The following is a 13,544-nucleotide window of genomic DNA, read 5'->3' on the forward strand; positions in this document are numbered from 1 at the left end:
TAATGATGATTGTTTATAAATAAGTTAAGCAATAGACAGGACATGTTAACCAGGCTACTTGCTGGGCTGTATTTGAGACAGTCGAAAGACAAAGAGATTTACTGATTATTTTTGATCTTGTCTCCAGTCATTCCTCAAGTGGTTTGAATCACCCATAGAGACACAGGCTGGCAAACACCTAACAAAAAGTACCAGTCAGGAGCCTTGGGTCTTCATGTTGTGAAAACCTCCATCCCTGCAGATCTTTTCTAAGAGACCTGTTCTCTTAGTATGATAGTTGACATCGATGTGATGTGCAAAGCAACCCCCCCACTAACAGTCTGCGATAGTGTTTGATGTTACAAGTGCTTCAGTTTTGTCCATAGTCTGTTAGATTTCAGTGGGTGAGGGACAGCTCTGTTAATTAGGCACAGTTATCATTTGCATCTACTGCCTATAAGACAGAAAGCATGCCTACACAGCATGATGGACAGACATGGACTGTCTGCAGTCCATGTCTGTCCATCAGCAAACCAAATATAAACTCTCCTGGGCAGTCTCTGTCGATGTTACAGACACATGAAAAGCCCTTTCTACTTGCTATGTTTTTGATGCTATTGTTATCTGTAGTAGCAAGGCAAAAGCTTGTTGAGGATTATCACTCTATTTCATGTGCTTTATTTTGTTGTGTGGACATGTCCAAAAGCATTGAGTCCTTTGAGGCTATTGCAGCCTGTAGAAGAGAACCATTTTTTGAGCCTGCCATTTTAATGCAGGTAACCTACTGCACTCCTTCAGAGCAGTAAAGGAAAATAGCAATGGGACTGAAATTGCCTGTAATTTTCCTCCTAGCACTTTGTAACAGGAGTATTGCTTTGTTATTTTACCTCTCTTTTTTATGCGGCTGTAATTTCTGAGGCTTAAGGATCACATTCCTCTAAAAAGTCTTTCTTTATATGCTTTAAAACAGCAGTATAACATTAAAGTTGGTAGAGATGCTACCAGACAACTTAATGCTAAGTTACAAGTATTTCTTATCTTTATCAGTGTTTGTTCCTCTCCCCATTCCAGCAAGCCAGTAAGGTAGTGAGTCTGGGCAGGCTAATCTAATTCTCAACATTTCCTGCTTGCTTATTTTAAAACCTATGAGCCAGAAATTTGTCTTACAAGTTCCCCCAGCTCCTAGTTCTCCTTTGCATTCAAGCTGTCTAGTAGTGATTAACCAACTTGTAAACACAGTAGGAATTACTACCAAAAATGGGACTAACCTAAAAGATGGTAATCTCAAAGGGTTTTGTGGCGACTTCATGCCCTGCAAGTTCAATCTCAACAGCTTCCAGAGATAATACATTAATTTCTGTGATTTAGTTTTGAGACATTACGGGGTCGTTGAGATTTTCAACCCATCTTGTTGCTTTTGCTTAAGCAATAACTTTCTGAAGATATTTTCAAAATGTGGAACATCAGTGTAACTCAGCAACTGTTTTATTATTTTCATGGATTTTCACTAGTCCATGCTTTGCCTCTATTCCCAAGACACTGACCTGTACATATCAGAGGGCAAAAAGTTAATTCTGAAAGATAAGCTACCTTATTGCTGCCTGCCCTTGCAAAACTTACTTTTCATTTTACTGAGCGTCTTCCTTTTCACTCAACACAGCTTTTTAAAGCATTTTTATTTCTGTTCAAATATCTGCTATAAAACTTAACCTTTGTGCAGGGTTCTAGTATGTTGAATATACTGACCTTCGAAAAGAAACACCTTTTATTCTGTGTATTTTTTGTCTTATTTAACTCAATTATTTCTGAGATGGTATTTCTCAGGTTTCCGATACAAGGCAGATTTTAAGATACAAGTATCAAAATTCCTGTGAATTTAATGTTTAGTGACATCCCTGAGTACCCAGAAAACAGATTCAAAAGCAAAACCTAATGCTGTCCTTTTAGTAAGAAATCTGATAATGAATAGAAAGCCTCAGCCTCCAAAAATGGGCAGGAGCAGTATTAAACATCTCTGGCAGGTAGGGCAGCATTAGCAGCAAGCCTGGGGTGCAAGACACATGCCAGCACATTGCACTGGCCCCATATCCTGGCTACTGGCTCCCTGCATATCAAATAAGAGATAATTGAACTTGACCTTCCCTCCCTCTGAGCATTTCAGAAGCCTGGATCACCGTCAGTCTCTATCCCCTGCTGTTCTCAAAAGAAGAATTGGGGCAGGGGGAGAAAAAGAGCACCACAAAATCCATGCACTTGCTTATGACCTTAACAGATTTTACCCATCCTCCCAAACTGATCACTGTTAGGCTGCCTTGCTGCTGAGTTGGCAAATTTTGAGCCCCATTTATCACCACTGCAGATCTGACCTTGTGACTGTAATAGCCACAGGACTGGTCTGTGAAGTCATGTCTTTGGACTACCCCTGATTTCACCCAGCATGAGAGGGCTCCAGGGGAGGTCTGGACAGTTGCCACAGTGCATATTGACTCATTATAAGTGAGCTGAAGATCTGCACTCAGAACTGACCTGTGCCTCTGAGATTCACTATCCCCAAGTGTCTTAGTAAAGCTGGGTCTATAATCTTCACAGCATCAGTGTTCATACAACCAAGATCATCATGTGACCCTTTGGACATAAGAAATGGCCTGGCTTTGTGTCCTTCCTACTAACTCTGATAGCAAAGCCCCTGTGAAGCTCTGCTGGGCCACAGAAAGTCCTGTGGATGTCCTCCTGAAGCTGCTTTGGCCATCCCCCAGGAGAGGATGACCACCACTGACAACAGGGCAGGCAAAGCCTCCAGACTTTTTGCCTCATCCTTAATTTAGCTGTTGGTAGGTGGCTCTGCCAACTTGCCAGATTGATATAAGTTTATCCCTCCTAGGGAATCATGGGATTTCACTCCAAAAAAAAGCTGTTCTAACTTTCATCCTTAGCCAGCACAACCTGGCCTCACTTGCACTCTGAAAGCACCTGCACTTTCTTTTCTGCAAGCCATCATTTTACTAAGGATGCATCACACCTTGATAGTGCTTTTCATCCACACAGCTGTGTGTACTTGACGGTGATGTGAAGGATTATTGCCTCATTCCAGAGATGGGGAAAATGGAAAACCAGGCAGTTCAGCTTGCTTTTGATATAATTCAGAACTGGAAGAAATACAGCATTGCAGCTAACATCTAGGTGAACATTTCAATATTACTGGCCAGTTGGAGGGGGCTAACTTCATGTTTTATAGTTAGGTAAAGAGCAGAGCAGGTTTTAGAAATGCACACTCTGTGGCCACAATTAATACACTTTGTAATATCTATCAGCAGACTCAGAGGGTGGGAAGGAGGAAGAAAGGAGAGGGGGAACCATCCTGGCTTTCTTGAAAACAATGAAGTGCTGTCTTGAGTTTTCTGCAATTAGGAAATCACCTACAAGTACTTTTTTCCCCTAATATTGTTTTTGTGTACGGCATTTTTCCTCTTGTTAAAGCTGATTGAATACTGGGGATTTCAAGAAGCAAATAATGTGCCAGCAGGAGGCCTAAAAAACCTCCTGGAGCAATGGTGCTGATTCAAGAACTCATGTTTCTTGTATCAGTGGTCTTGTTTGGGGTTTCTTGGAGAGCCACACTAATCTTACTCTGGCTCTCTAAAAAAAAAAAAAAAAAAAGCATGCACCACAAAATCATAGCCCGCTAGTACTTGTTACAGCACATATTGCTTCCATTTGTCTCCTTGAAAGATCCTGTATTTCTTTACCACACTTTTTCCTCTCTGTGGGCTGAGGTATGTCTGAGCTCAGAGGAGCTTGCCTGAGCTGTGACTATGCTGTGTGCCATCTGGGCCTGCTCTTTCTTCACCGAGGGCTGCAAGGCAGGACATGTCAGCTGAATTTGGCAGGCGAACAAAAGCCATTTGGATGCTATAAGGAAAACAACTGCTCCGTGGTTTGGAAGCTGCTGCTGGATCGCACGGTGAATCAGAGCGTGTCCCTCACTGTTTCACAACAGCTCTGCTCCTAAGAGTACAGCCTTGCAGCAAGGCCAAAAACAAGCCTTGTGGGGTATGGATTTTCATCCTGCAATAACAGCTTCATTTTCTAGACATGGAGTACCTGTCCTCCAGTAATATGTGATGAAATGTAAATTGCACATGTTCTGCAGCCTCGCTGCCCGTGCTGGCAGCCTCTCCTTGGGAGCCTCAACAGCCCTGCACACCATCATGCTTGAGCTTCCTCGTACATCCCCTGAAAAAGCCATTCTTGAGGCCACAAGTTTCACCTACAATCCACAGGCAGTATCTTATGTGATCCTTATGGCAATTAGCCAGGGTAAAATACATGAGCAGGTGCTGAGGGGACAAAAAAAATCAGGAAAAGACCCCTTGTGAGAGTGAACAGACTAACTTGCTGTGAGAGCAGGGCTTCCCGACCTCAGATCCAGGCCATTCATCTCATTTACAGCCACATGGAGCGTGCCAGTGCCCATGCCACTGGTGAGAAGACCATGAGCAGATGTGAATCCCAAACTGGAGCTGCCTCTGCCTTCCTCTTGCCACCACTGGGATGGCAGCCATCTGCTGCCTGGGGTGTCCTTTCAGCCCTGGTAGAGGATGGGGGAAGCTCTGGCTTCTTGCCCAGCAAGCCCTCAGGTGTGAGGGTGGCCTGGCACCGAAGCCTGCAGGAACACCACCAATGCAGGGGCTGTGCTTTCAGCTCAGGACGCCAAAATACTGCTCAAGGCATAGGGTGGGAGCTGGCAGACAAGTGTGAGGGCTGTCCTCTCAGCAAGCAGTACAACTGATCTGGGAGAGATTGTAATGTTAACTCTGAAATAAAAACTCATCCTGTAAATGCGATCTTTTATTATAACTTTGAACAATGTTTTCTACTTCTACAAAAGATTTAGAAGTCAAAGAAAATGGGACATCCATGAATACATATAGATGTTGGTTTAGAAAATACTGTATGAGTAGAGTTTGAGAAAACTATGCTTTATTGTAACAGTTGTTCTGTTTTTTCCCCTGGAGTATTTTTACTGAGCATTGACTTTTTTTTAATGAGTTTTTATTTCAGAGTTAACATTACAATCTCTCCCAGATCTTTAATAATGTAGTTGTACTGCTTGCTGAGAGGACAGAAGAATGAACTGCAACTTCAGTTTTTTTCATAGCTGATTCATAGACCAAAAGAGAATGAATCTTTTATGTACCACTGCCTCCTGGTATTTTGAAAGAATACATATTTTGAAACAGCTGAGATTGCAGTTACTCTTCAAATACAAGTGAAAAGCATTCCAGTTATGTGTTAATGTTTTATTCATTGCTATATGTAATATTAATGCAAAATACTTCCACTTCTCAGTTAGAAATCCTATTAACAGTTTGTGAGGTTTCAGCTATTTCAGATGTCAAGATGTTTGAGAATGTGGGATTTTAAGAAGTGAGTCAGTGTTATCTACATATACAGCTAAGCAGTATGGCTGGAATAACACCTATTTGACTGGTTTTCCTAATTATTTGTGTGCAAAATCTATTCCCTTTCACACCCATGGGAATTAAGGAAAGATGCTGACAATAACTACTGTGGAGAATTACTATTTGTAGTTAGACCTGCAGATACAGTGATCCTTTGTCTGGAATGCAGGAAAAACCGATGTGTATCAAATTTCAACATTGCCTAATTTTCCAGTAGTTGATTCTAATTGGAACTGCTCTTAAGCCTGACTTACTACATCATTCTTTTCTATTGCTCTTAGCAAGCATATAACTTGCTTTACAGCTAGCTTGATGCCGATTCTTACTATTCTTTTCAGCAATTTGAAATAACGTCTTGAGTCACAAGTCAGTCTTGGCCAGAATTCCTTTTCAATATAAAAGAAAAAAAAAATCTGTTTTACAAACACAACTGTAAAAAAGCAAAAATTTTCCCAGACTTTCTAGATACTTTTTTTCTCCAACTTCAGACTATGGGAATGCATTCTGTAGTCTGTAATTCTATTCCCATACAATGAAAATTAATGTAAACTTTTATTACTACTAACAGTGGAATTAAACTTCTAGGAAAACACATACTTCATCAGTAGGACAGTAGGAATATAATGAGGCATTTTCTTACATACTCAAATAAAGGGATAAAGGGTAGTACTTTGTATTTAAATGCCCCTTCATCTTAAATGTAAAGTGCAGTATTTCAGGTTGACGCTTATGGATGCTTTAGCTCCCATCCTCCCTTTGCCAGTTAATACATGAAGGCAGAGGAGGCCTGAGGTCAGACAAAGCCCACTGGCAGCTAAGCTGTCCTGAAGCCACTGCTCTGCAACCTGCTCCAAGCAGAGGGAAATGTCCCTGATGCAAAGAGCACAGAGTTGTTGTGAGGTCTCATCAGGAGCAATACTAAAATGAGGATAAGTGAGTGGCCGTCTTGATTGTTTAGATTATTGCAGAGATTTTATGTTTTGTAACAACAAAACCAAGCCCAGTCCTACTTCCTAAATGGTGGCTTGTCTGCTGCTGAGAGCCCTGGAGACTCCCAGTCACTTTCTGCCATGCATAAGGCTGCCACCAGTCCAAGTCCCCTGCCCTGTCTGGACAAGGGGCAAACGCTGTGGGGTACTTGCATCCTTTCTGTGGCCATCCCATAATAGTGACTCCATGGAAACCAGAAATCAAGGAAAACCCACATTAAACCAACAGATCCAGATGGAAATCTCTCTGTCTTTAGCCAGCTCGTTTGTTCTCTGGGCCTCATACTCTCAACAAAACTTGCTGCCCTAGCAGGAAGGAGAGAGACCTTTCTCAGAGGAGCTAGCTTAAGCCAGGATTTCTTTCACATCTTCAGCTGTGTACAACAAGAATTAGTAGTGATGGGCTTTATTTTGGACAGTGTGGACAAGAAACTTCCTCTTGAGGTTGTAGTTCAATCTGGATGGAATGACAAATACTTCCTAGGCAGCTGGACAAAACTCCCCCAAGCTATGGTGTGTCAGGGCATGGGGTACCCAGGCACAGCCTGTCCGAGGCTCTTACATCCCCAGCTTCTAGCTGGAAGTTAGACAATAAGCTGCTCTCTGTTAGCATTTTTCTTTCTGATTTGGTGGAGATTTCTGTGATTTATTTAGAAGTAAACATGACCAATGTATTCATACATTGAGACTTTTTACATCTGTTTGTTTGTTTCTGAGGAATCAGTGAGACAGAGCTAAAGGTAAGTTGTAGTTCAGCCACAGAAACACGTCTCCAGGCTATTCTGGGCAAACAAGATTATTTCTTTTCAGAGTTCCTGAATATGTTGGGCAGAAGGCAAAAATCCTCTGTCGTAGTTTAAGAAACACATGGAAATATTTTCCTTCTATCCCTAGTTGACGCTTTTCTTCCTTCCTATTATTAATATGACATTATACCTTAGAATGTGCAATGAATGTGCCGCAGCAGCTCTGTGCCCTTCGACTTGGCCAGCCGTGCAAGCGCCCTGCAGGCCGCCGGGGAGGCCATGCCAGGGTGAAGGGAGGAGCAAAGCTGGCGGGACAGGGCCCCATTTCCTCCCTCGCCTGGGGACCCATTCCAGCCATTCCACGCCACAGCGCTGCAGGTAGCACAGGGCAAATAACTCTGGGCTCTGAGCAAGAAAGCAAATACAAAAATGACCATGAAAATTGCCCAACCGGTTAAATCTGGTTCCAGCCGGGAGCTGAAGTTCTACCTTGAAACACTTAAATCCCATTTGGACGGCGTAGATTTACATTCCAGATGAGGAATTAATGGCTTTCACACAATATTCTCAGCAGAGATGCCCCAGCATACCAACCTCTGTGTTTTCAGTAGATGGAATTTGTAATTCCTCCAGGAGCTGCATTCTTCCAAGTGTTACTTCTATTTTTGGACTGACTACTTGCTTTATTTAGGGGAAAAGAAAAAGAGAAACCAAAAACCTGCACTCTTGTCAAATTGTAGATGCTATATGAGTCATCTATATAATAACACTAAACCGTACTTCTCTGTTGTGGTGCAGTTCATCATCATCACAAAGGGGTTTATAGAAAACAAACATAGATGACAGTCTGCTCTTAAGCTTCCTGTGTTTAATCCTTGTGCATATTTAGCCAGCTGAACAGAGGACTGTTGAAAAATGGATTGTTATTAAAATGTTGGGTGTTGCAGTAGCTGCAAAGTCTCATTTTTTTTGCTAATAAAAATGAATGCCATTCCTCTGACAATTTTTGGCTGCTTATCTGCAGTCATCTGCCTGCATAGTAATTGTGTGAATGTTAATGACAATCCTGAAACTTTGATGAATAAAATGTTTTTAAGACTGTTAAGACTGCCTTGTAGACAGCAAAGCCTGTTCATTTAAATGCTTTAAAACACACATCCTTCACTATCACCAGTGGTTTTGAGCCTCAAGCATAATAGAATATAGAAATTTATGAAAAAGAAACATAGTCAAGCAGAATATAACCCATTTCCTGTAGTCTGCATGCCTATATAGCTTGTTAGTAGTGTTTCCCAAGTGGGAATCATTTTCTTGCCAGCTTTCCCTGTTACCTTTTTATTGTTTATCTAGTTTGGATATTGACAAAATGTTTTGAATCACCTGGTTCCTTACAGAAATCTCAATGGTTTCAGGCTTTTTAGAAAATCGTTATAAATTGTTAACAGCAATTGCATTTGTAAAACGGTATGAAGATCCATTTCCTACTGAAAGGCAAGATGTACAGAGTACCTGATTCTTTCAGGCATTTAAGGTCTGCAAAACCCACTCCTAAGGAAAACCTTCTGATGAGCTGCTCCTTGCTCTAAGGAGCTCTGCTCTCCTCCATGATCCCTCTCACATGAGCTGGCAGCAGGTTATCATCTCCTCTCACAGGCACCATTTGCTAGGCTAAGGGAGTCTGTCCTTCCTCCTCTCTTCTTGTAAAACTGTCAGTTCCCCCCGCTCCTGCATTGCCCTCACAGCCCCTTGCTGCACCACTCATACCTGGAAGACCTGAGCCTGGTACTGCTGGGGAGCTCCCATCCACCCTATCACTCTTTCCTGCCAGGTACTTGGCCTCACATGATCTGCTGCCATGCTTGCAGCCTACATATTCAGGTTGTGTCTTTTCTCCTTGGTTTTAGGGAAGGCCTTGGCCCCAGGCTGGGACATTTACAGAAGAAGGCTCAGAGATGTGGTTCTCTCAGTCTTCCTGCCCAAGTTGTTCCAGTGTCCTGAGGGATTTGATGTTCATTCAGGTAGAGAGAGAAGGACTCCTTCTGTGTTTCAACTGCTCATGTCAAACTTCAGGGCTGCAGTCTCTGCTTCAATGCAGTGTGTTTATGGGACTTTGCCACAGAGTATTTGGGTGTATGAATTATTGAGGTATTTCAAGGTGAGGTAGCAACCGGAAGGAGTTGGAGTGGCAGGTAAATGTGGGCTTAGGCAGCCTAGTTCACTTGGAGTTTGAACTTTTCTCATGCATCTTTGCTATACACCATGATAAGCTTATGAAAGACTTAGTAATTCCTGTACAAAGGGAATGGTTCCTGTGTTGCAGCACGGGCTGATTAATTGAGGATTTAAAAGAAATGCAGAATAACATCCAGATCTTCAAGTGTCTTTAGGTTCTCTGTTCCTATGGGCAAATAGAACACAGACTGCCAGCATGACAGGAGACAGTGTAATGGTAGGATATTATGCAATTAAGGCTCTAATAAAATGCATATGCCTGTGGGAGGATGAGTTAAGGTTGCCCAGGCAATCTTATTTCTGGCATTATCTATATTTTCTGCAATTGACTTTGCAACCTACACATTCACGCATCATAGCTTTCTGTTGTACTATGCAGCTATGACTTGAATTTACATCCTTCTTGCTATAAAAGTTATATTAGAAATTTAAAGTTTCCAGTACCTTATGACTTCAGCACGAGGCCAGCTCAAGCAGTGTTCATTGAGGGTGTGTGCCATCCTGGCTGAAACCCTGAGCAGGGCAGGACACGAGCACCCAGGGCCACTCACCAGCTGGCCAGTTGCTGCGTGAAATCTGGGGAGGTGATAATCAAAACCCTGCCTTCCCTCTCTGCAGTTTCAGGGATGCAACTTCTGGGTGACAACTCCACAAACTTAAAGGATCTGCAGAGGTTAGACTTGAAGAATGAATATGAAACAAGCTCTTCATTTACTTAGCAACTGAGAGAAACTGAAACCCCAGAACTCCTCTGCCAGTGTCAACGTCATCCCACAGTTGGCCTGGCACAGCAGAACTTGTCACTGACCTTCCCTAATGCAACCCAGGCATTAGCCTCCTGATGAGCTCACTCTGTTGTAACATCAGGTGAGATTGAGAGAGGTTGGTTATTGTAACTTTAATCCCAAGGCTGGTAATGTGACTTTAATCCCATAGCTTTTAGAAGGCTTAATATAGATCCTGAGGCATTCCTAAAACGGCAAACAAAAATTTTGTTATGTTCTCTCATATACTTTTTTTGAATGAAGTATTAGAGATTGCATTAATGCAAGACATTTTGCCCCTGGGGCTTTCCCCCCCACTTTTCAGATCAAACCAGCACTCTGTGTGCAGAACAACTGCTGGTACTCTGGGGGCACAAACCAGCACAAAAAAAGATACTGACAGCAGATGGGCAGCCCTGAATGAAAAACAAAACCTTTGAGCTTTTCACTTCTTGGATTAGAGTTTGGTACCATTACATAAAGAGGAAATGGGAAAAAAAATGCAAGCTTAAAAGAAGATAAAATCTGATTAAAATGCAGACTAATATAATTGCAGAACATTACTCAGGCTTTCTTGTGGAGAGAGAAAAATGTCTGCTATTGTGCTGCTATAGAAACTACATAGGGCCTGTGAGTAGGTGAGAGTGCACGGAGCATGTCGTTCCCTCTCTCCCGCCTTTCTCTGCCCTGGAATGAAGATCATATCTTGCTCTGTAAGCTTGGTTTTTGCTGGCCGGGAGATTTCTCCCAGTACAGAGAGAATTTGTTTTCCTGCGTATGTAGTTTGTTTTAATACCTCTGCTCCCTCCCTCTTTTGTTTTGCTCTTGGAAGGTGGTGCAGGGCTGTGTCGGAGGAGGGATAAGCTCCAGTCTTCTCAGGCTTTTCGCAGGGGATGGTTCACTTGGCTTGAAAAGTTGGGAGCATGGAACACGTGTTGTGCCATGGAAAGGGAGCTTTCTTGTATCTACTCTTATAAAGCCACAGAAAGATCTCACAGTGCTTTGGGAAGTAAATGCTCATCTGGAATGAGCAGCCTTTGGCCACGTTTCTGCACACCGTGTCCATAGCACTTGTTTCTCTGAGGAACTGAGCTGGAACTACCAAAGCACTAGGTAACAAAGTAAGGTTTACTCCCTGGCTGTTGATGGAATGTCTTTATAGGAAGTGTAAAACCACATACAAACATACCCTCTGTCCAGTAGCATAAAATAAGCCCTAGGACTGTGTCCCTGAACTGTGGAATTGTTTTCCTACCAGCTCTGCCCCCATGGCCATCTGGGCTAAGTAATGTCTGACAGCAGTAATTTCTGCCTGAAAGAACAAAGTAAGAAATTTTTTGATTAAAATGACTGATGGATGAGAAACCCTGTCCACACCACATTAGAACTCTTTCTGGTCCAAAATACTTTAGAAATTAGTGCAAATTTTGAGAAGATTATTTACGGCTGCTAATGAATTCTAAGGTAGCATAAAGTACTGAAAAATACATGTCCTCTTTTATAAATGCATCCTCCTTTTTATTACAGATGTAATTTTAGTTTTTGTTCCAGTGCCTTACAGAAATTGACTCAGTGACTCAAATATGCATTTTACAAGAACATATTTTGTATCTCAGTTTTTCCAGAAGTTCCACCTTTCAATCTGGCTAATTGTTTTGCTTTTGGTATTTTGAGACAGAGGAAGAAGATTTCATTCTCCAGTTATTTTACCACTTTCATCCAGTCCCTAATTAATCATCTCCTTTACAAAACCAGTTTACTGAGGCGTTGTCTCAGCTTCATCATCCTTTCCCGTTTCCCCTTTTTGCAGTTTGTACCACACCCCTTCATGTGCTGGGGACACCACGGCTGTATGCATTGCTATATGTTATCATATTTATTTATGGAATGATGTTAGAACACTCTCTGTAGGCCGTTTGGAGACATCATGGAATCTCATTGCCCCTGAAGTCAATCACACCTCCTGTACAATCCTCTAGCTCAAATTTACAGAAGTTAGGCTTGATTTTGCTCCTTCCACTCTTGTTAGAGATCTGTCAGAGATCTGTTCTGGTGTTTTGCTACTCTGACTCAGTTTACACCCACTTATTTTTATGCTGATGTTGGCCCTCAGTTTTAATTTTCCTGGCTCGTCCATTTTCTAAGCCCCACTTTTGTATATTTTATTCTGTCTCACCTACTGAACTGTTCTTACCTGAGCCATGAGCTTTACTTTCTCTCTGATTCTCCTTCCAAGAGAGGCAGGCAGGGGGGAGTAAGCAAGCAGCTGTGTGGTACTCAGTTGCTGGCTGGGGTTAAACCATGACAAATGCAGATTTACTCTTGACTGGATGACAGAATCACACACTGTACCGCAGATCTTTCTTGAATTTACCTATCTGACATTGCTGGGTTTACACTTCCCTTTTTAAGCAGCTCCTACTCATCTCAAGATTAACAAGTCCCTCTTATCCAAATGCTGATCTTATAGCCAATGGAAGAATTTTTCTTATTAATCTCTGCATGCCATTAATGTTATTGAATTTAATTATATTTTCATTAAACCTGTTCCAAGAGACATACAGTTTGTCCAATGTACTAACTACTCCCAGCTCTGTCAACAGCAGATTTCATTAGCTTGCTTGTGTTCTTGATGACACCATTGTAATGAAAACATGAAGGATGACAGGAGCATTGATGAATCACACAGAGCACTTGCCTCAATCTGACACCTCCCATATAAAACAACCCTCTGTCATTGTCTCCTGATCCACATGCTTTTCTGCTTCAACAGCTGCTTCCTGTCTGGACAGCACCAGGTATTATTGATCCCAAACAGACTACATCTACCCCATTTCATTTCTTGAAGAAAAAGGGAAACACAAAAAGATTTCCTGCTGAAGCAACATCTCATGTAATTGCTACTTAATCTTTATTTCATTTATTCTCACATCTTTAATTATTCTTTCCTTCAAAATTTGTCTAGATTATTGTCAATTATTTTCCTCTCTTTCTTCAATGCAAATATTCCAGTGCTAGAGTGAAAGTTTGTGCTCTTTTCACTCTTATCTCCACACGCTTGGCCTGTTTGCACACTGCACAAGATTGTTTGTTTTCCCCCACTATAGTAACCCATGACTTTCTTCCCATTACTCATCTTCCTTCTGCATCCATCTTCATTAAAACTAGAAGCAAAATACTTCTTGGTTTTCTAAACATTGCCAGACTTCCTTCAATCTGTATGCCCTTCACACCACATGACTGCACCTGTTTCTTTTTTCCTGGTTGAGGTAACCACTTCTAGCTGACATCATTATTTATCTTCTGCATTTCCTCGTCTTGAAGACAAAACTTTCTTAGGAGAGTGATCCTCTTCACTTTCACCTTTAGGTT

This window comes from Motacilla alba, chromosome 4, assembly GCF_015832195.1.
Source record: "Motacilla alba alba isolate MOTALB_02 chromosome 4, Motacilla_alba_V1.0_pri, whole genome shotgun sequence".
NCBI classification, from domain to species: Eukaryota; Metazoa; Chordata; class Aves; order Passeriformes; family Motacillidae; genus Motacilla; species Motacilla alba.